The sequence below is a fragment of the Martes martes genome (genome assembly GCF_963455335.1).
Source record: "Martes martes genome assembly, chromosome: 5".
NCBI lineage: Eukaryota > Metazoa > Chordata > Mammalia > Carnivora > Mustelidae > Martes > Martes martes.
This window is the reverse complement of record NC_137892.1, coordinates 139,421,410-139,446,361: the sequence shown is the minus strand read 5'-3', so window position 1 is coordinate 139,446,361 and position 24,952 is coordinate 139,421,410. Positions and strand designations below refer to the sequence as shown.

Here is a 24,952-nt window from a genome sequence, read left to right as displayed (position 1 = left end):
AAGTTAACGAGATGTCTTCGTAGTCATAGTTATTCAGTGTTTGGGGGTCATGGATTCCACTGAGACTCCAATGAAAAAAGGGTACCTATACACATGTATCCAAAACATGGCATGCAATGATGCAAGTTCATTGCCCTGCCCTTAAAACCCACTGCTGTGAATCTTAAATTAAGAACCAATGCTTCCCAGTTGCCCTATTATGGAGTTGGTACCTATAAGCCATATTCCATGGACAACTTCTGGGAACATTTACCTGTATGGGGGTAGTCCAGCTACACGTTCACCCAACTGCCTGAAGTGTTTTTGCCACAATGCTCTCATGGAAACAAAGAAACAAAGAAATCTGGGACTAGGTTTCCAGGAGTCCACAGTGCGATGGCCTCTATCAGTTTCCAGGGGGCATTCTCATTCACAGATAAGGGAATCGGTGATGGGCTAGAAAAAGCCCATGGATGAATCACTCTTTCTGGAGGTCAAGTCTAGAAGTGCTATTGCTACAACTCTCTTTTCTCTTCAAGAAAATTTCTTAGGGCCCATTTGAGATGTTTAGAGAACTCCTTCGCCAATGAGCTCCTTGGTGGGACTTAAGGCTCAGGAACTGAATTCCGTATTAACGAAAAAAAGAACTAGCCCTAGAAGACCTGCTGATCAGGAGCTCAGACAATGGACTTCAACAGGATTCAATCCCAGCTCCTCCAGTTATGAGCACTGTGACATTGGGCAAGTGAAAAATGGGGGTAATCAAGGCTTGTTATGAAAACCAAATGAGTTAATAATACATGCGAAGCTCTTAGAAAAGGCTCATAGTCTTAACTACCATTAGTCTCTTTCCAGATTTTATGTCATTTCGTTGTATTAGAGTCAAGATAGCCGTTCAGTGAATAATACATTTGCAAAAGCAAATCTGGAAACACTGGGGGCTCAGGGAAACTGTGAAGGCTTCCAAGTTCAAGTCCCCTCACCACACCTCAGCAAGCCAGGGCTGCCTTGCTCTGCAGATTGAGTCCAAAGACTAGGTGAGCAGCTCCCACACTCAAAAGGCAAGAAGGGCTCCATGAAAGGAGGCTACTCTCTCTGGACAGTCCCTGACTCGGATGTCTTTCCAAAATGTTTACTTCATCGGACCAGTAACATAACCAGATCTTAACATAAATCTCACAACTGGCTTCCTGTTTTGATTACTGATGTTGAAATACCTTTAATAACACAGGGAACAGAAGGAAAAAAAAGGGGGGGCACACTTACTGGCGGTTGTAAGAACGGCTGTGTGACTTGGAGGTGGTCACCCAACCTCTCAGAGGAGTGACGCCTACTACTTCCCAAGGCTGCTCGAGCAATCAAAGGAGCTAAGGCTTATAAAAGTGCCATGCAAAGTACTTGACAAACATAAGGTGGTAATGTTTTCTCCGAGGAATCCCATGGGACACAAAGAGCTGCCGAGATCCAGACTATAATCAAATAGCTGCGAATAGCCTTGCATGATGCTGGGCTTTGGTTCCGTTTTTGCTCTGAGACAAAGAGCAGGGACATGAGGAGAATGTAAGCCTGTTGCTGAAAAAGCTCATTTGTTCCATAGAAACAAGGAGAACTCAAAGATTCCTCAGGGGAGCCTGGTGCGGGATCCCTTTGTGCAACTGCTGTCAACCCAATACGGATGTCCCTGAAGAAAAAACATTCACTGACAAGAATTTATTGGCATTTCTTTCACCTCAAATTTTGGACCCAGGTGGTACAGAAGAAACAAACTCTCTGGCTGAGAACATAATAACTATTTACGGGAAACATGAATGAGAATGCCTCAAAGCCAAACAAGCATTTTCCTAAAGGCTTACTTTCATCTGCATTCCTCCACGAGGCCAGCCTGGCACCTGGAAGTCACCTAAATATCCAGTCTAAATATTTCTCAGAAGTGACACTTTGGGGAGCGGGCTGACTCACCAGCTGGAGGGGAAGCAGGACACCCGCTCACACACATGGACCCCATGTGGGTGTCACACAGAAGGAGAGGGGATGAAGAGACAGCCACTGGTCTGGAGGCAAGTGAGGGGAGAAGATTTCCTGGCAGAGGTCTGCACCTCTTCTCTGCCCCAATATAGAGACACAGAGCTTTCGACAGCGAGGATCCAGGTGGCCGTAGTTTATTGGTCTTTTCTCACCTAACCAGAGCCAGATCATGCTGGAAGAACTCATCTATGGTTTGCTTTCCAAATGAAGGACTGGCTCTCTGCTTTCCTGACACAAACTGCCCCCGAGAATTACCATCTCCTATTACCAGGTCTGGAAGAGGCACTCTTCATTCCAATCTTCTCTATAACCTGCTTACCTTTCTGACATCTTTGAAGAACAGGGAATGGACTAAAAAAAAAAAAAAAGTATCCAGTTCACCAGGAGCTTGTACTCTGTTCCCAGAAGAGCCAGGGCAGAATGAACCCCAGGCAGAAGCTCAAGGAGGGCAAATCTGCCCTTTCTCTCCATTGTCATTTACTCCTCTGCATCAGGCTCCAGTACTCCCAGCACACTGCTGACTCCCTTTCAGAAAGAAATTCCCGTCCTTATTTTAACTAAGTTATAAATATCTGTGAATGCTTCCTGAGGCCATCTTCGAAGAACTGTTTTATTTTTTTAAAGATTTTATTTATTTATTTATTTGACAGAGAGAGAGCGAGAGAGAGCGAGAGAGCATACAAGTAGGCAGAGCAGCAGGCAGAGCAAGAGGGAGAAGGAGGCTCTCTGCTGAGCAGGGAGCGCGATATGGAACTCGATCCCAGGACCCTGGGATCATGACCTGAGCTGAAGGCAGCTGCTTAACCGACTGAGCCACCCAGGTGCCCCAAGAATTGTTTTAAATAAACTTTATTTTGAAGATTCATAAGCATACAAAAGGATATACAAATCATAACTGTAAAGTTCCATAAATCTTCCATAGGTGAACATCTAAATAGAGAAACAACATTCACACAGCTGAGAAGTTCCCCATTCCCCTCCCAGTCAATACCATCCCCACCCCCACAAAGGTAACCATTATTCTGATTTCTAACACTAATATATTAACTTTAAGTCCATCTTTAATTTTCATAGGAAGCATTATTTGACACACACACACACAAAATGTCTACTAGTTCATTTCAAGTGTTAGGGGTGGATGGAAAAGATTTTAAGGCAGGTGGATTTCCTTTTTTTTTTTTTTTAAGATTTTAATTTATTTATTTGATAGACAGAGTTGCAAGTAGGCAGAGAGACAGGCAGAGAGAGAGGAAGGGAAGCAGGCTCCCTGCCGAGCAGAGAGCCCAATGCGGGGCTCAATCCCAGGACCCTGAGATCATGACCTGAGCCCAAGGTAGAGGCTTAACGCACTAAGCCACCCAGGGGCCCCGACAGGTGGATTTCTTAAAGTCCATTAAATCAGACTCTTCAGATTGCTTTCTACCCATCAGACAAGCCCAACTAGGTAAGCATGAGACAAAGAGCTGAGCCACCTTGGTGTGAGGCAGTGACATTGAACCTCTCCTGCTCTCTGCTAAGGAAAGTGGGGGAAGGACTTTCACAGACTCTTCAGAACCAACTTATTTTCCCTAGTCTTGGATTGAGAATAGTGGCTTACAACCTCTTCTCCACCTCCCATCAAAGTCATTTTGATGTAACTGACATTATACTTCCATCCGTGTGATGATTTGGGGTCCAATGGGAAACTGGCAGTGTCTAATAAGGAACTTGTGAATAGTGTTCTAGAATCACACAGCCTAGAGACCCTGAAGAGTCATCTAACCTATGCTGACATGCCTTCCAGTTTTACCACAAGTAACACCTAGCAGACTGAAGGGTACCAACAATAGTACTGGAAAAGGCATAAGAAAGAATTACTAAATCAGTTCCAACACTCAGGGCCCTGGGTTATGCAGCTCAAGGGGCTGCTGTTCACATAAGAAAAAGCTGTGAGTGGCACCCCCTGGAGTTGTACAATGGAACAGTGCTGCCAAAACTCATCAACCTATCCTGGAAAGAAATTCCTTTTCATTTGAAAATTTCCAAAGTTACCAGGTCAACTTTTCCTTCCCATAGTGACAAAGACAACATGAGCATCATATTGGTTTGAGATAGAGATACCCAAGATACTCAATCACAGTGCATGAATCACTGGAAAAGATGCCACCTGTTGCTCATTACAATACACAGGAAAGAAGGTAAAATACACCCCCACAATCATCCTTATTGATTATCAATCTGTATCTATCACTTGGCCAGACCTATGCTAAGAACTCTAAGATGGGTATATCAACCTCAAGGTTTATAATGCAGCCAGGAAGACAAGATTTGATATACAGAACCCCTGAGCAATATGTGTATCTGGGCAGGGGGGAGGGGGTGGAGGGCACCTCCCTAAGTGCTACAGATTCCAGTGCTATGGTTCAGGGAAGATGAAGACCAGTGAGAGTGAGTGCTTCTGGAGGGCAGACACAGAAGACTACACTTCTTTCATCTCCAAAACACTTGGCACAGTCCTAAAGCCAGGCCAGCCTCCCAGAATCAACTTTTTCTGCTGGTCTGTAGCAGGCAGAGCATTTTATCATTTAATATGTAACCAGGACCCTAAACCAGGACTAGAGATTAAGACATGATAGAAGCCTCAGAATATAGATGGAAGACCACTAGAAAGATTCCCCCAGGAATACCACACCCTCTGAGGTGATCCCAGGAGCTCCCTCACTGGCCCACATGAAGCCAATGGCGAGAGTGATGGGTAATCTCATAGATTCATGAAGATTGTCCATATTATTCTTAGTATTAGTAATTCATGGGGTGTGAGGAGGAAAAGCTCAAGCCAAGAAGACATCCTCCGGTGCCTCCACCCAGTAGTTAACCGTATGTAGGGCAGATATTGTAACAGTACAGACCTGGTGCCTATCTTCTAGACCAGTGCTGCCCAATAAAACTTCCTGTGATGATGGAGACATTTTACATCTGCACCATCCAATTTCATAGCCACGAGCCACACCTTGTTACTGAGCATTTAAGATGTGGCTAATGTAAGAGGACAACTGAAGTTTTAATTTCACTTAATTTTATTTTTAAAAAATTTTGAGTATATTGAGAGGTGTACAACATAGTGAGTCAAGAAGTCTATACGTTATACTATGCTTACTATAAGTATGGTCACCATCTAAGCCTATTACAATATCTGTGACCATATTCCCTAGGCTATGCCTTTTATTCCCGTGACTTATTCATTTCATAACTGGAAGCATGTATCTCCCACTCCCCTTTATCATTATTCCCATTCCCCCAGCCCCAGCCCCTCTGGCAGTCATCAGTTCTGTCCTCTCTATTCAAAGGTCTGATTCTGCTTTTTGTTTGTCTTATTGTTTTATTCATTTGTTTTGTTGTCCGTTTCTACATATGAGTGAAATCATACGACATTTCTCTTTCTCAGTCCAGCTTATTTCACTTAGCAGCATATCCTCTAGGTCCATCCATGTTGTCACAAATGGCAAGATCTCATCCTTTTTTATAGCTGAGTAATATTCTCTGTTTGTGTGAGTGTGTGTGCGTGTGTGTGTGTGCATGCATGCACGCACACACATTATTTATCCATTCATCTATCAATAGACATTTACGTTGCTTACATATCTTAGCTACCATTAATAATGCTGTAATAAACAGAGGAGTGCATCTATCTTTTTTTTTAATTTGTGTTTTCATTCTTTTGGGTAAACACCCAATAGGAGAATTATAGCGAATATATACAGAATCATAGGACAAAGTTGGAGGTAACATAATTCTAGATTTCAAGACATGTTACAAAGATGCATTAATCAAAATAGTATGGTACTGGCACACAAACAGACACCTAAATCAATGGAATAGAATAGAAAACCCAGAAACAAACTCTTGCTCATATGGTCAATCAATCTATGACAAAGGAGGCAAGAATACACAATGGGGAAAGACAGTCTCTTCAATAAATGGTGTTGGGAAAACTGGGAAGCTACATGCAAAAGAATGAAACTGGACCACTTTCTGATACCACACACAAAAACAAACTCAAAATGGATTAAAGACCTAAATGTGATACCTGAAACCATGAAAATCCTAGAAGAGAACACAAGCAGTAATTTCTTTGACATCAGCTGTAGCAACATTTTTCTAGCTATGTCTCCTCAGACAAGGAAAACAGAAGGAAAAGTAAACCATTGGAACAACATCAGAATAAAAAGCTTCTGCACGGTGAAGGAAACCATCAACAAAACAAAAAGGCCTTAGGTTCCGGTCATGACCTCCAGGTCCTGGGATCAAGTACCACACTGGGCTCCTTGTTCAGCAGGGAGTCTGGTTCTCTCTCTGCCCCTCCCCCTGCTTGTGCTCTCTCTCTCTCTCTCTCTGACAAATAAATAAATAAAATCTTAAAAAATAAAAAAATAAAAATTGACCTTAAAAAAATGATATACCCAATAAAGGTTTAGTATCCAAAATATATAAAGAACTTCTACAGCTCAATGCTAAAAAAAAATATGATTACAAAATGTGGAGAGGACCTGAAAACACATTTTTCCAAAGACATACAGATGGCCAACAGACACACAAGAAGATGCTCAACATGACTCATCATCAGGGAAATGCAAATCAAAACCACAATGAGGTAATATTATCTTAAACCCATCAGAATGGCTAGTATCAAAAAGATAAGAAATAGCAAGTGTTGTTGGGGAGGTGGAGAAAAAGGAATCCTTGTGCACTGTTGGTGGGAAAGAAAACTGGTGCAGCCACGCTAGAAAACAGTATGGAGGTTCCTCAAAAAAAAATTAAAAATAGAAATACCCTATTATCCAATTTCATTTAACTTTAATTATTATCCTGAATTAAAAGAGTCACAGGTGCTCAATGGCTACACTGGACCATGTATTTCTAGAGACCGGCTGACGACAGAAGGAGAGCCATAGCACAGGCATCATACAGTGACAAGAACTGTAATCAAGGCAAATTTGAAGACCTGCCTTAAAAGAAAAACAAACTGCAAAAGTGATATTTCACTTAAATATCACTTAATATTCACTTAAAAAACAGTCTGTTTTTTAAGATCAAGTCAACCAGGAGCCAGCTTGGAAATACCGATTTACTGATACAGACTTCAGAGAAATTAGAGAGATAAGTAGCTATACACAATCCAACATTTCCCAGAATTAAAATGAAACATTTGGCAGGACAAGGGCTATGTGAGGGGGCTGCCATTGCCCTGAGACCAAAATGGAAGGGCCAGAATTGTGATTGTATAGAATGGGAAGCCAGGTTCCACTTCTAGAAGGTGTTGTCCCCCTGAGAGCCCTGAAATGTCAACCTACATGTCCTCATACCCCTGCCATGCTCTTCAGAGAAGCCCACCACAACCCTTACACACATGAGACCACATCCCACTCTCTGGCTGGCAGATCAGAGTTTAAATAGTAGAAAAATCTCTTTCACAAAAAAATCAAAACAAAAAACAAAAACAAAAACAATAAAAAACCCCGATGGAATGAATTCCAAAAAATTTATAAGCTCAAGAAGTTATGAGAGGGTTCACTAGAAATAGCTTGAGCTGTGTGATCTTGGTGAAATGAGTCAACACAGTGAGTCACAGTTTTCTCATCTGTAAAATGGGGCATCACCTATCTTAATTTGCAGGGTAGTAACTCTCAGAGCCATTGTAGGTAAAATGCCTAGCAGAAGGTTTATTTCTGGCACTTAATAAATTTCTTGGCACTTAATAAATGCACAGTAGCTCATGTGATCAGAGCATCACCCACTGTGAACACAATACAAAGGGTGGTGACAAAATTTAAGTCTCCCAAGTCCATCTGCTCAGTTCATCTCTTAGCTACACATCACTTAACTTCTCTGGGCCTCAATTTCTTCACCTGAAAAATACGAATAGTGATAGCAACTTGCTACCTAATTTATTAAAGTTGTCATGTGTATTAAATGAGCCAGCGTAATGCACGTAGATGAACATTAGCGCCTAATAAGTGTCTCATAAGGATATGCTATTAGCTATTGTGATCGTCTGAGGAAACATTTCCTCCCAATGCCTGATGTGATGGTGAACTTCATGGGCCACCTCGACTGGCCATGGAATGCCCCGTTCAATATGACTTCTGCGTGTCTGTGAGGGTGTTTCCATATAACCTTAGCATTTGAAGTCAGTGGAACTCAGTAAAGGAGAACACCATCCCTAGCGTGGACATCCTCCGGCTGCTGGAGAGTCAGATCTGGGATTTATACACAGACTGGGATCTGTATCCCATCAGCTCCCCTGCTACTCAGGCCTTCAGACTCAGATTAAAGTATTCCATGCTTCGCTTGGTTCTCCAGCTTGCAGATGGCAGATCGTGGGTGTTCTCAGCTTCCATAAACGTGCTAGCCAATTCCTGACAATAAACCTCCTGTATGTACATATATGCCCCACTAACTAGGGGAGAATCAGTGACAACCGGGTGTACACTGAGTGGTCTGGAAAAATTTGAGCGGAGACAGAATTAACTGGTTTCTCTTTCTTCCTTTAATAGTCTGAGAGCTCCAAGTGAAGGTGGAGGCCTTCTAATCAAACCTCCACACGTCACAGGTATCTCCTCAGCCTGGAGGGCCGATGTTCTCGGCTTCTCTCAGGCAGAATCGAGCTTAACTCCCCAGCTGGGATTTCCTCCAATGAATGAAGGCTGAAATCTTTAATAAACTTAATTTCAAGTCGCTAGGTCAACCATGAATGCCAAGTCCTGGCCTCCTTGTCCCCTGAAAACAGAATCAGCAGCACAGTCTTTCCGTCTCTAATGAGAAAAGCCAGACTTTGGAGACAAGGCTGAGTTACCAGTCAATACCAGCACTAACAAGCACCATAGCTTTGCACTAGTAATTTGGTCTCTCTGGGCCTGTTTCCTCATCTGTAGCATGGTGATGACAGCATGTTCTTTGCTGAGGAGCTCTGGTAAGAATTGAATAGGGCAATACATAAAATTACTCCAGACAGAGCTGGGCCTTCAGTAAATGTTTCCATCCCTTATGGATTTTCTCGAGGTGATGGTATTTGGACTCTTCTCTGTAATTAAATCATTTCTTCATCTTACAGCATGGCGAGCATTGTTGTTTATCTCTAAAAGTACTCAGGTTTTGATAAACTATCTAGCTGGTCTCCTGCTACCTGACATCATCTCAGCCTGCTACTTCTCCGCCATCTTGACTCCTCCTCTCTGAAAGGACTCAGGTTTTGGTTCCAAAAGAAAACTTTCTGCTCACGTAAGGGTGGAAAAGCTGTCTCTCAATTCATTGTTCTCACCAGATAACACTTGGAACTAAGTATTCCATTCTAATTCCCAAGAGCTGTTCACATAGATTCACTGACTTTTGTTCTTATTAGGGAAGGAAGGCTAAGTCCCTGATAGTAGAACAGCCACTCAGCCCACTAAAGTGGATCTTTAGAAATAAGAACACAATGACCAAAGAGAACAAGGCATCGTATGGTCCACTTCTTTCTAAGTTTAATGTGCAAAGGAATCATGGAAAGCTTACTAAAAAGGCATGTGCCCAGGAGCCTTGCCCAAAGATTCTCATCAGTACATCTATTGTGTACCTAGGAATCTGCATGTTAGCAAGTACTCTGGGGTTTTTGATACAGATAACCCACGTGTCCTACTTTGGAAAACATGTCACTATTCCTTTAGATGGTGCTTGGTTATTTCTATCTTCTTCTCCCATCAACACTAAAGATATGGAGAGTTACTAGCAATGACCCCAATTAAACACTTAGTTCATCTCCACCATAAGAAGTTTCAGCATAACAACTGTTGACTACAGCTTATGGAGAAAGTTTCCCTGAATCTCAGGTTCACAGAGAATGCCCATAACATCTTAACAGATCAGGGCAATACAAGATGCCAAAAAAGTTTAAAACATTCTAGAAAGTAGTTTCTCTAATTGAGTAAATGTTCTGGGTTTGAAATGTGGAATCATTTGACATTAAGAAGATGGGACATCTGGGACACTGGGGAGGGTATGTGCTATGGTGAGTGCTGTGAGTTGTGTAAGACTAGTGAATCACAGACCTGTACCCCTGAAACAAATAATACATTATATGTTAATTAAAACAAAAGAAGATACGGCATCTAAAAGGGCTAGCTTGACACAAATGTTGAGGAACCCCACCAAACCTATTATTCCTGAAAATTAAAAAAGGAATTTCATTACTTCTCAAATCATGCATTCTTAGATAAACTAACAAAATCAAGGAGCCTCAGCTAAGATACACTGTAGTAACCAAAAACTCATCAGAACTTCTCTCTCCCACAGTCTTCAGGGACAGGGAGGGAGCCTCCTGGATGACACTATCTTACCAAATGGTCTTTCCAGTCCTGAGCAAAAGGAGGAATTGTCAGAGACTTAAGGTCATTTCTGACTACTTCTTCTTCTCTCAATAATCTTCTATCAGAAAAATATTGTTCCTCAGAATTTCTCTATGGCTTTGCCATTGCGGGGGAGCGGCTTTAAGTAGCAAGCCATGTTTGTCATCACCAGAAAACTGGAAGTCCAACTAAAAAGAAGGAGGGGTAACTGGCAGCACATTGGAAGCCCAGGAAACATGTTATTAGGGAGAACAATGGGAGAGAAGCAGCTCTGCAGAAGTGAAAGCACTTTCTCCCATGGGGAGCAGAAAACCATTATGGTGGATTGAGCCAAGATAAGCACAATTTTTTCATGATGCCCCAGCAGGTCATCATTCTCAGTCCAGAAACCATCCTCCACTGTAAGGACACAAACCCCTTATTGGGCTGTGGAGAACAGGGCCCTGGCTCTGCTTCTCCCAGTACGATGGGCAACAATTCCTGGTTGGGAGTGCTCCCATATGGGCAGGAAAGAGCACAGCAGCCAGCCAAGACTGTTGCTATGGCTGCCAAAGTGATTCTGGCCTGAAACACAACATTCCAGGGATTTTTACCAGTGATTTCTGGCCAAAGGTGAATGTCTTCTCTAGTGGCCTAATGATGGGAGAAGGCAAACCATAAGGAAATTTGATAGATGTCAGCTTCACTAAGTGCCACAGCAGAAAAAGGGTAAAAACAAAAACAAAAACTAAAAGGAAAAGGAAAAGGAAAAGGAGGTCTAGTATGAAGACAGTGAAGACATGAATGTGAACAGATACTTATAACCTCATTACATCTCTAGAATGAAAAGATTAAAAAAAGAAAAAAAAAGATGTGCCTTCCCAAGGGCTCTTTCTTTAAAAAATAAGTCTACACTCACCGTCTCTACTTTCCAAACTCCCCTGAAGTCGCAACTATCGCAGAACAAATGTTAGTTATCTGTAATCCCCCACTGTCCTGAAAGAACAGGCCTGGGTAACTAGTCTTTTTGGCCAAGAACAAACAAAATCTTCCTCAGCAGAACAGACTTTCTTATCCTTGAAGATAACATTGAAGTGGTAAGGGGAAGGGAAAAAGCAGCTCCGGAGAGCCCTAAATGACTCTGTTTAAGAAAAAAGGAAGAGGGGCGCCTGGGTGGCTCAGCCGGTTAAAGCCTCTGCCTTCGGCTCGGGTCATGGTCCCAGGGTCCTGGGATCAAGCCCTGCGGGTTCGGGCTCTCTGCTCAGCCGGGAGCCTGCTTCCTCCTCTCTCTCTGCCGGCCTCTCTGCCTACTTGTGATCTCTCTCTCTCTCTGTCAAATAAATAAATAAAATCTTTAAAAAAAAAAAAAAAGAAAGAAAGAAAGAAAGAAGGAAGAAGTTGAGAGTCCTGGAGATAAGCCAGGTATAGACAAAGCAGCCCCTGGAGGTGGAGAGGTGGGAAGGGAAAGAATCCCCAGAGGAGCTGAGACACACCAGTCAGCAGCCAAAGGGAAAGCTTTGCAAAAAGAAAGTGCAGGGTTTTACTTGAAGCACAATAGGAAATTACAGTATAAAAATACAGTATTACAGTATGCACCTTTACCATTTCACCTGTGAAATCCTCAGTAAAATAAATATTTTCTCTATCACTTTGATGGGACTAGAAGGGCTGTGTTCTCCTCCACAGATGGCCTGAGCAGAAAAAGAGAGGAGAGTCACTGAGTCAATACATAGAGGGAACCTCTTTTTCTCTTTCAGCAGAGGTGAGAATGCCTGTTTATGACAAGTGGGAAGGACAGCTGGGAAACAGCTCTCAGGTTTGGGAGAAGACACCGTGGCTTTATGGAGCCTGGCTGAATGCTCAGCTGACACCGGGCCACTGAAAACCCAGTCAAAGGAAATAACAAATTAGGCAAACGCAGGAGAGGTTGTGGTCAGAGAAGGGAATATTAACATTTAAGCATTCAGATGTGATGAAGTTAAAGATCTTGAAATGGGGAGATTGTTGACCCAATATAATGATAAGGGTCCTTACAAGAGGGAAGCGAGAGGGTCAGAGTGAGTAGCAGGAGATGGGGTGACGGAAGCAGAGACTGGAGGGAGGCGCCACAGGCCAAGGAGCACAGGGGCTTCTAGAAACTGAAAATGGCAAGAGAACAGATTGTTTCATGAAGTCTCCAGAAGGAACATAGCCCTAAAGATGCTCAATTTTTGACCTCAGACCTCCAGAACTATAAGAGAATAAATCCGTATTGTTTTAAGCTACTCTGACTGTGGTCATTTCTTACAGCAGTCCCAGGAATCCCCTATATCTGGGGAGTGGTCACCAAAGTTAACCCAGTTGCAGAAGTCTAGGGAAGGGAAATCAAGAAGGTTAAGGGTCCATGAGGTTAAGGTGTTGGCCTTGACACAATAGAAAATACATTTCACGTCGAGACTCCAGTACATTACCAAACCAACGTTTCAGCAAGTAACGCTTCCCTCCTTTCCTATGTAGAAGGCATTCTGATATATTCCATTCTGTTCACCTATTTTGTTTAGTTTAAATTCTGGTTGGTTCCAACACACGAAGTCGATTTCATATCCATGTAATGGATTACAACCTACAGATTCAAAAACATTGATATGGTGCTTGGACTTTATTGCTTGATCTGGATCTGAGTTCTTATCCTCAGTCTATGCTCCTTTCCTGCATGACCTTGGTCAGATTGGTTGATTGATGAGTCTCAGGCTCTCCGTATGAGCAATGGGGAGTGCCTACTTGATAAAGGCATTATGACAAATAAAGGAACTATTATCAAGAAACACCTATCACAGTGGCTGGCACACAGTATTAAATCAGAAATAATAATGGCTTTCTCTAATATCAGGGAACCTTATCATCATAAGACCCTTCAAGGATTCAATTTTGCAGATGATGGTGCGACTACATCCTCAACTCCATGCATCCACACCTCAAGTGCCCTTCTACCAACACATGACAATTTATCAAGGTATCCACTGTTGCTAAACTATTTTAATCATTAGAAATCCCTTCCCTTTGTGGAGTTAAAAGTCTTTCTCCCTATCACTTCCACTCATTGTCTTAGTTCTGTCTTCTGGAGTTATACCGGAATATGTCTAGTATCTTTGGCACACAATATTTACTTAGTATATTGGACAACATTTATGAGGCACCACTAAGACTTCTCTTCAGGATAAATATTTCCATTTCCTTCAACCCTTTTTTATTTCCTATTAGGCTCAACCACCAGCACTCTGGTTAATCTCTCTGGAACCACACTACAGCTTGTCCATATTTCTCTTAAAATGACACCAGAACTGAGTGCTGGGAGTCTAGCACTCCAATGCCATCAACCTCAGAGAAATAAAATAGTGGGAAAAGTATAGTTTTTTCCTCCACGAGAATCAAATCCTGCAGGGAGCAAATCAGTAAGGCAAAAATCTGGTCTAATAAGGACTTACTTCTTGTACTAGGGCTTAACAAAAAGATCTGTTTTCTCCATGGTATTTCATGGGGTCCAGGCAATGAGCTCTAGAATTGAGAAAAGTACATCATGACAACACTGAAGGCAGAATGTCTCAGGGACCGCTGAGGTTTAATGATTGTTTTTTTCTTAAACAGGCTCTGAACCGGCCAGACATCGCCTACGTTAGAGTTAATTCCCCGCCATTTGGAGCATTCCCTCAGCATCCTAATGGAAACGGCCCCTTAACAGTTTATGGCGGTGCTGTTCAGGGTATGAACACACACACCAAACTCTGCAAACAGTCCCAATCTCTACAAAATGCGCAGACAGTACCTGCCTCAGTATCACATTTCAGGGGAGAAGTTGATCTCTGAGTACATGTGAATGATGTTTCTTTTCCCAATGTTTTATTTCAAAAAATTTCTGAAGTACAGAGAATTTAAGGAATAGTATAATAAACACCCATATGCCACCAACCTAGATTCAACAAATATTAGCATATTTCCGCCTCTGAAATGGACATGCTACCCTATTTGGAGATAATCTGCAGACACTGTGGGAGTCCCATATTAAATACTTTAGCATGCTTGTCCTAAGAAGCAGACATTCTCATAGATCACCTCAGTTCCATTACCTCATCTAAGAAAATTAGTAATAATTCCACAACACAACCTAATTTTCATTCCATGTTCAAATTTCCTGTATTTTCCCCCAAATGTCTTGCAGAGTTATTGTTTGTTCATAACCAGTACCTAATAACGTTTCATACAGTGCATTTGGTTGTTATGTAATAAACTGTTCTTCAAAAATTAATTCATATTACCTCAGGCACATAGTTTAACTAAGTGGAATATTTCTTAAAAGCCTGTTATGAAAAGCAGTAATCTTTTGCTCTACCTCGCCCAATTCTCAGAAGTAATGACGTTCAGCTTTTTTAACCCTAGTCTTCTGGAAGCTATCTCCATATTTCTAAATAACAAGCTGGATTTTTTGTTTGTTTATTTTAATCAGGTTTAGACCTCATCTGACGTACTGTGCTAAATATTCCTGAACACTGTAATAAGTGGGATCCTGTTTTCCTATAAGAAACATTTGAACCAAGAGGAGGAGTCAAGATGGCGGAGAAGTAGCAGGCTGAGACGACATCGGGTAGCAGGAGATCAGCTGGATAGCTTATCTAACCATTGTGAACACCTACAAATCCAACGGGAAATCAAAGAGAAGAAGAATAACAAATCCAGAAACAGAAAATCGATCACTTTCTGAAAGGTAGGACCTGCGGAGAAGTGAATCCAAAGCGACGGGAAGACAGACCGCGGGGGTGGGGGAGGGGCCGGCTCCCGGCAAGCAGCAGAGCAACGGAGCACAAAATCGGGACTTTTAAAAGTCTGCTCCACGGAGGGACATCGCTCCAGAGGCCAAACCGGGGGGAAGCCCACGTGGGGTCAGCGTAACCCCAGGTCCCGCGGGGTCACAGAGGGACCGGGGGTATCTGAGTGCCACAGAGCTCACAGGTATTAGAGCGGGGAAGCCAGCTACAGCAACAAAGCCAAGGAGTGAGCTCTCAGCCCGGGGTTACCTTGTGTTGGTCGCAGGCTGGGTGGGCTCAGAGCGCGGCCGGAGGCTACGGAGACGGAAGCAACCAGGCGCTTTTCTCCAAGTGCCAGCAATTGACTACTTTCCTCCAGGGGTGGCTGCAGGCGAGGCAGGCAGGGCGGTTGGGCGCTTTTCTCTAAGGGCACACTGAGGAGCGGGACCCCAAGCTCTTGGCTCCTCCAGGCCGGAGATTGGGAGGCCGCCATCTTCATTCCCGTCCTCCGGAACTCTACGGAAAGCACTCAGGGAACAAAAGCTCCCGAAAGCGAACCCGAGCAGATTACTTAGCCCGGCCCCTGGCAAGGGTGGTGCAATTCCGCCTGCGGCAAAGACACTTGAGAATCACTACAGAGGCCCCTCCCCCAGAAGATCAACAAGAAACCCAGCCAAGACCAACTTCACTCACCAAGAACAGCGGCATTCTAGAGGAGGAGAAAGCAAATCTTATCTGGACAAAATGACAAGGGGGAAAAACTCACCACAGAAAAAAGAACAAGAGGCAGTACCGAAGGCTGGGGACCTAATCAATATGGACATTGGTAATATGACAGATCTAGAGTTCAGCATGACGATTCTCAAGGTTCTAGCCGGGCTCGAAAAAGGCATAAAAGATATTAGAGAAACCCTCTCCAGAGAGATAAAGGCCCTTTCTGGAGAAATAAAAGAACTAAAATCTAACCAAGTTGAAATCAAAAAAGCTATTAATGAGGTGCAATCAAAAATGGAAGCTCTTACTGCTAGGATAAATGAGGCAGAAGAAAGAATTAGTGACATAGAAGACCAAATGACAGAGAATAAAGAAGCAGAGCAAAAGAGAGACAAACAAATACTGGACCACGAGGAGAGAATTCGAGAAATAAGTGACACCATAAGATGACACAACATTAGAATAATTGGGATTCCAGAAGAAGAAGAAAGAGAGAGGGGGAGCAGAAGGTATATTGGAGACAATTATTGGAGAGAATTTCCCTAATATGGCAAAGGGAACAAACATTAAAATCCAGGAGATGCTAAGAACGCCCCTCAAAATCATTAAAAGTAGGTCCACACCTCGTCACCTGATAGGAAAATTTACAAGTCTTAGCGACAAAGAGAAAATCCTGAAAAGAAGTCTGTAACATACAAGGGTAAAAACATTAGATTGACAGCGGACCTATCCACAGAGAGCTGGCAGGCCAGAAGAACTGGCATGATATATTCAGAGCACTAAACGAGAAAAACATGCAGCCAAGAATACTATATCCAGCTAGGCTATCATTGAAAATAGAAGGAGAGATAAAGAGCTTCCAGGACAAACAAAAGCTGAAAGAATTTGCAAACACCAAACCAGCTCTACAGGAAATATTGAAAGAGGTCCTCTAAGCAAAGAGAGACCCTAAAAGTAGTAGATCAGAAAGAAACAGAGACAATATACAATAACAGTCACCTTACAGGCAATACAATGGCACTAAATTCATATCTCTCAATAGTTACCCTGAATGTTAATGGGCTAAATGCCCCAATCAAAATACACAGGGTATCAGAATGGATAAAAAAACAAAACCCATCAATATGCTGCCTACAGGAAACTCATTTTAGACTCGAAGACACCTCCAGATTTAAAGTGAGGGGGTGGAAAACAATGTACCATGCTAATGGACATCAGAAGAAAGCTGGGGTGGCAATCCTTATATCAGATCAATTAGATTTTAAGCTAAAGACTATAATAAGAGATGAGGAAGGACACTGTATCATACTCAAAGGGTCTGTCCAACAAGAAGAATTAACAATCTTAAATATCTATGCCCCTAACATGGGAGCAGCCAACTATATAAACCAATTAATAACAAAATCAAAGAAATACATCGACAGTAATACAATAATAGCAGGGGACTTTAACACTCCCCTCACTGAAATGGACAGATCATCTAAGCAAAAGATCAACAAGGAAATAAAGGCCTTAAATGACACACTGGACCAGATGGACATCACAGATATCTTCAGAACATTCCATCCCAAAGCAACAGAATATACATTCTTCTCTAGTGCACATGGAACATTCTCCAGAATAGACCACATCCTGGGTCATAAATCAGGTCTCAACCGGTATCAAAAGATTGAGATCATTCCCTGCATATTTACAGACCACAATGCTCTGAAGCTAAAACTCAATCACAAGAGGAAATTTGGAAAGAACGCAAATACATGGAGACTAAACAGCATCCTTCTAAAAAATGAATGGGTCAACCAGGAAATTAAAGAGTTGAAAAAATTCATGGAAACAAATGATAATGAAAACACAACGGTTCACTTCCTCCTCTCTCTCTCTGCCTGCCTCTCTGCCTACTTGTGATCTCTGTCTGAAAATAAATAAATAAAATCTTTAAAAAAAAAAAAAAGGGCGCCTGGGTGGCTCAGTGGGTTAAAGCCTCTGCCTTCGGCTCAGGTCATGATCTCAGGGTCCTGGGATTGAGCCCCATATCGGGCTCTCTGCTCGGCGGGGAGCCTGCTTCCTCCTCTCTCTCTCTGCCTGCCTCTCTGCCTACTTGTGATCTCTGTCTGTAAATAAATAAATAAAATCTTTAAAAAGAAAAGAAAACACAACGGTTCAAAATATGTGGGACACAACAAAGGCAGTCCTGAGAGGAAAATATATAGCGGTACAAGCCTTTCTCAAGAAAAAAGAAAGGTCTCAAATACAGAACCTAACCCTACACCTAAAGGAGCTAGAGAAAGAACAACAAAGAAAGCCTAAACCCAGCAGGAGAAGAGAAATCAAAGATCAGAGCAGAAATCAATGAAATAGAAACTAAAAAAACAATAGAACAAATCAACAAAAGAGAAATCAAAGATCAGAGCAGAAATCAATGAAATAGAAACTAAAAAAGCAATAGAACAAATCAACAAACAAAAGAGCTGGTTCTTTGAAAGAATTAATAAGACTGACAAACCCCTGGCCAGACTTATCAAAAAGAAAAGAGAAAGGACCCAAATAAATAAAATCATGAATGAAAGAGGAGAGATCACAACCAACACCAAAGAAATACAAACAATTATAAGAACATACTACGAGCAACTCTACGCCAACAAATTTGACAACCTGGAAGAAATGGATACATTTCTAGAGACATATAAACTACCACAACTGAACCAGGAAGAAATAGAAAACCTGAACAGGCCCATAACCAGTAAGGAGATTGAAACAGTCATCAAAAATCTCCAAACAAACAAAAGTCCAGGAACAGACAGCTTCCCAGGGGAATTCTACCAAACATTTAAAGAATTAATTCCTATTCTCCTGAAACTGTTCCAAAAAATAGAAATGGAAGGAAAACTTCCAAACTCATTTTATGAGGCCAGCATCACCTTGATCCCAAAACCAGACAAGGATCCCACCAAAAAAAAGAATTACAGATCAATATCCTTGATGAACACAGATGTGAAAATTCTCACCAAAATACTGGCCAATAGAATCCAACAGTACATTAAAAGGATTATTCACCACGACCAAGTGGGATTTATTCCAGGGCTGCAAGTTTGGTTCAACATCCACAAATCCATCAATGTGATACAATACATTAATAAAAGAAAGAGTAAGAACCATATGATATTCTCAATACATGCTGAAAAAGCATTTGACAAAGTGCAGCATCCCTTCCTGATTAAAACTCTTCAAAGTGTAGGGACAGAGGGCACATACCTCAATATTATCAAAGCCATCTATGAAAAACCCACTGCAAATATCATTCTCAATGGAGAAAAACTGAATGCTTTTCTGCTAAGGTCAGGAACACGGCAAGGATGTCCGTTATCACCACTGCTGTTCAACATAGTACTAGAAGTCCTAGCCTCAGCAATCAGACAACAAAAAGAAATTAAAGGCATTCAAATTGGCAAAGAAGAAGTCAAACTATCACTCTTTGCAGATGATATGATACTATATGTGGAAAACCCAAAAGGCTCCACTCCAAAACTGCTAGAACTTGTACAGGAATTCAGTAAAGTGTCAGGATATAAAGTCAATGCACAGAAATCAGTCGCATTTCTTTACACTAACAACAAGACAGAAGAAAGAGAAATTGAGGAGTCAGTCCCATTTACAATCGCACCCAAAACCATAAGATACCTAGGAATAAATCTAACCAAAGAGGCAAAGAATCTATACTCAGAAAACTATAAAGTACTCATGAAAGAAATTGAGGAAGACACAAAGAAATGGAAAAATATTCCATGCTCATGGATTGGAAGAACAAATATTGTGAAAATGTCTATTCTACCTAAAGCAATCTACACATTTAATGCAATCCCTATCAAAATCCCATCCATTTTTTTAAAGAAATAGAACAAATAATCCTAAAATTTATATGGAACCAGAAAAGACCTCGAATAGTGAAAGGAATATTGAAAAAGAAAGCCAAAGTCGGTGGCATCACAATTCCAGACTTCAAGCTCTATTACAAAGCTGTCATCATCAAGACAGTATGGTACTGGCACAAAAACAGACATATAGACCAATGGAACAGAATAGAGAGCCCAGAAATAGACCCTCAACTCTATGGTCAACTAATCTTCGACAAAGCAGGAAGGAATGTCCAATGGAAAAAAGACAGCTTCTTCAACAAATGGTGCTGGGAAAATTGGACAGCCACATGCAGAAAAATGAAATTGGACTATTTCCTTACACCACACATGAAAATAGACTCAAAATGGATGAAGGACCTCAGTGTGAGGAAGGAATCCATCAAAATCCTTGAGGAGAATGCAGACAGCAACCTCTTTGACCTCAACCGCAGCAACTTCTTCCTAGGAACATCGCCAAAGGCAACAGAAGCAAGAGCAAAAATGAACTATTGGGATTTCATCAAGATCAAAAGCTTTTGCACAGCAAAGGAAACAGTTAACAAAACCAAAAGACAACTGACAGAATGGGAGAAGATATTTGCAAACGACATATCAGCTAAAGGGCTAGTATCCAAAATCTATAAAGAGCTTATCAAACTCAACACCCAAAGAACAAATAATCCAATCAAGAAATGGGCAGAGGACATGAGCAGACATTTCTGCAAAGCAGACATCCAGATGGCCAACAGACACATGAAAAAATGCTCCACATCACTCGGCATCAGGGAAATACAAATCAAAACCACAATGAGATACCACCTCACACCAGTCAGAATGGCTAAAATTAACAAGTCAAGAAATGACAGATGCTGGCGAGGATGCGGAGAAAGGGGAACCCTCCTACACTGCTGGTGGGAATGCAAGCTGGTGCAACCACTCTGGAAAACAGTATGGAGGTTCCTCAAAAAACTGAAAATAGAGCTACCCTATGACCCAGCAATTGCACTACTGGGTATATATCCTAAAGATACAAACGTGGTGCTCCGAAGGGGCACGTCCACCCGAATGTTTATAGCAGCAATGTCCACAATAGCCAAACTGTGGAAAGAACCTAGATGTCCATCAACAGATGAATGGATAAAGAAGAGGTGGTATATATACACAATGGAATACTACGCAGCCATCAAAAGACATGAAATCTTGCCATTTGCGATGGCGTGGATGGAACTAGAGGGTATCATGCTTAGCGAAATAAGTCAGTTGGAGAAATACAACTATCATATGATCTCTTTGATATGAGGAAGTGGAGATGCAATGTGGGGGGGTTGGGGAGAGGTAGGAAAAGGAAAAATGAAAAGATGGGATTGGGAGGGAGACAAACCATAAAAGACTCAATCTCAAAAAACAGACTGAGGGTTGCTGGGGGGAGGGGGGATGGGAGAGGGTGGTGGGGAAATGGACATTGGGGAGGGTATGTGCTATGATGAGTGCTGTGAAATGTGTAAACCTGGCCATTCACAGACCTGTACCCCTGGGGATAAAAATACAGTATATGTTTATTAAAATAAAAAAAAATTTTTAAAAAAACATTTGAACCAAATAAATTATAGCTAAAACTCACAGTATGCTATAAACCAGTATTTTAAATATTTTATATTTTTATACATTTATATATTTTTATATTACATATATATTTATGTATCTATGTAAGTATTTTATGGATATTTGACTTGCCAAGATAATAGTTTTTACCATATTTAAATGATGAAGTCAAAACCATACTGTGCCAGCTTTATCATTTTCGGTACTTGAACAAGCAATATGGAATTACTGGACAGAACACATTTATCTTTGCTTTGCAGGGTTTATGGCTTAATATCATTAATCTAATTTTAAAAGTTTTTAATGCCTGTACCTTTTATTTTATAGCATACTGTGGGTTTTAGTTGTAATTTATTTGGTTCAAATGTTCCTTACAGGAAAACAAGATCCCACTTACTACAGTGTTCAGGAATACTTACCAGCATGATAAACTATTCAAATTGGAGGTTTGGGGTTTTTTTTTTAAGGTTTATTTATTTGAGAGAGAGAAAGTGGGGGGCCGGGGGTGGGAGGGAGAGAGAATCTTCAAGCAGACTTCCCAGTGAGCAGGGAGTCCAACTCAAGCCTCGATCTCATGACCCTGAGATCATGACTGAGTCAAAATCAAGTGTCAGACACTCAATCGACTGAGCCACGTAGGTGCCCCTACCCAAAATGTTGTATACTAATATGTGCACTATTAAAAGAAGACAACTAGAAAACAAAATCATATATATGTGGTAGGCAAAATAAGGCCCCAAAGATAACCATGTCCTAATTCCCAGAAATTGTGAAAAAGTGAGATAACATGGCAAAGAGAAATAAAGAATGCCACCAGAATTAAGGTTGCTAATCAGAGATGGGAGATTTCCCTGGATCATTGGGGGGAGGGGTGATGTCATCAACAGGATTCTTATAAATGAAAGATGGAACTAGCGAGACTAGAGAGATGACAATGTGAAAAAGACTTGGCCCAACGTTGCTGGGTTTGACAATGGAGAAATAAGATTGTAAGCCTGTAAGCCATGAAAGGGCCTTCTAGAAGCTAGAAAAAGCAAGGAAAGGGTTTATCTTCAAGTCTGCAGAAGGAAGGCAGCCCTGCTGACACCTTGCTATTGGCTCGCTAAGACCCATGTCCAACCACCCACCCCCAGAACTGTGAGATAATAAATCTGTGTTGTTTGAAACCACACAACTTTTGGTAATTTGTTAAAGCAGAAAAAGAAAATTCACACACTATGCTTACATACATCGAGTGTAGAAGGTGAGACGGTACCAGCTAGAATTGGAGTGCTAGCTCTAAATCAAAGAAGATGACCTAAATTTAGATGAAAGCTAGTATCCAGCCCTGGGGTTGATGGAAAGGGTGAATTTTGTTCTCTGGAAATTGTAGCTGCTTGGTTCAGGCTAAAGAGTTTGAAAGAACTTAAAAAAAAAGAGGTCACTGTGTTCACCTTAAGTCAGTTACAGTGGTAGGAGCTCATCCCAGCCCCGGGAGTTTCTGCCAGATCAACACAAAGGAAATGTCAAGTTTCTTAGGGTTGAAATACAGTGCTCTTCCCACTGAGAAGAAAAATTAGAAACAGAAGGCACTGAGATATGTGGTTGTCTTTCTGGATGTCTTAACAGAGGATCTGGGACTCTGAGGTACAAGGCACAGAGTAAAACGGAATAACGTAAGGCAATCGGGAGAGGCAGAGTCTTACCCCGGGATGTGACCTTAAACTTTATGCAGTCACTGAATCTCTTGGATCTAAGGCTTTTCAGATGAAAAATGAAAATTATAATACTTACCCTGTCTTCTTCCCATAGTTAAAGGCAAATAAAACTATATACACGAATCTGCAAGTAATACATGCACACATCCCTCTATCATTTTCAGCTGAAAAATCCCAATGACTTATTTTGCTGCAAATCATAATTCTGCTTCGCTAATAGTTTTCTTTCCAATTAACTCATGCCTGGGATGGTAGATGGCTGTTTTCTTTTAATAATGTGACAGTCCATCAGAAAACGTCTCATCCGTGGAAAGCATGAGCTCATGGTTTTCAACACATTTTCATTCCAAAGGTTCCAAAGAGACCTTCCCAGAACAGTCTGTGTGACCTCAACGGCATTAAGGAGGAAATGGTCTTATGCACTGGGAGGAAGCTGTTTCCAATAATGAACTGAGTATAAGAAAATCTGAAATCTATAGGGAACAAGAGATCCCATTCGGATCAAGTCTCAACCTTTCCGGAGTCCCCTGGGAAACTGCAGGGACATTGCTGAATCCTTTCTCATTATTTGTAACTTGTACACTGTTGTACGTGGTTGGGGGAAGGGGAGTCTTCAACTGTCTCTGACTCAGCTTCTCCCAGGATATATGAGGAACTCCAAATAATCCAGCTCTCACTGATTTTATTTCCCCAGCTTTATCTGGGATTTTGGAGGAGCAATATAAAAATATTTTAAAAGGTGCTTCTCAAATCTGACTGAAATACATTCAAAAAAACTCAAGCATTTAAGCAGAGAGTCCACTTTGAATCACTGAAATCAGGGTTTTTTTTTTCATCCCCTTCCTCCAGACACACGTATATTTCTCACGTCATCTTCTAGAAAGTACTTCCTGACCATGCAAACAAAAATATAAATAGTGCCCACCCTAACCCTCCCCATCTACCTTCATCCTTTATTTTTCTTTATAGCACTTATTTCATACTATATATTGGCATTTATTTACCAGTGTAATCTCGTCTAGTGTCACTCTCCACACTACTGTGTTAGTTCCATGAGGGGAGGAGCTTTTGTCTATTTCATTCAATGCTGTATCACCACCATTACTTAGTATCTGGCCCAACACCTGGTAGGTGCTCAACATGTCTCTGTTCAGTGACACATGTTGAATAACAGATGCTTAAAATCCATAATTAGATTGTTATTCCTTTGGCTTAAAGTGAATAAAGAATTTGTTTCCTGAAATTAATTAAAATAACTTTGGAAGAAGTATCTTAAAAAGTTTTCAATCTGTCTGAAGGAGCTGATCTCAGTCCTTGGGAGGAGATCCTGATAAATCACAGGAAACCAAGATCAGAGCCTCAGCGATTAAGTGGAGAAATATTCTCGAAGACACTGAGTCCCATTCTGCATGATATTTTCCTCTTTTTTATTTTATTGTATGTCCTAAACCTCCTAAAGTAATTAGTTTTTATTACTAAAATTTTAAACTAAAGAATGAATATCCATCCAGCAAAAATAGGTACAGAGGAGGTTTCTAGTTTCCCACTATGCATATACGGAGCTAGGTAGTCACCATTCCATCCTAACAAGCAAAAACCTCAACAGACTGAAAAATCAACTCTTCTTAGATGCATAAAAGAGAGGAGGACACAGGGCAAACTGCTACTCCCAGGCCTGGGGAGACAGACTGGTGACTACAAGAGCAGCAGCTTACCAGAACAGACTCACTAGAGGAAACCACCATGGGAGCCAGAACTGGGAAAACCTGAACTATAATTTTCACACAGTCCTGGGGGCTCAGCATAGACACAACTCTGAGAACTAACACTAAGGGAACTCATTTATAAGGGGCCCCTACAAAATGGTGAAACTTGGCCAAATCCACACAATAAATATCAGAAAAAAAAAAAAAAAAAAAAGATCC

The 24,952-nt window shown here is 41.4% G+C and overlaps 1 protein-coding gene across 1 annotated transcript in view; it reads right to left on the bottom strand.

Annotated features, from left to right (window-relative positions):
• ADAMTS12 (ADAM metallopeptidase with thrombospondin type 1 motif 12) overlaps window positions 1-24,952 on the bottom strand; it is a 291,803-nt gene that overhangs the window by 181,253 nt on the left and 85,598 nt on the right. The gene's annotated exons all lie outside the window — the stretch shown is intronic.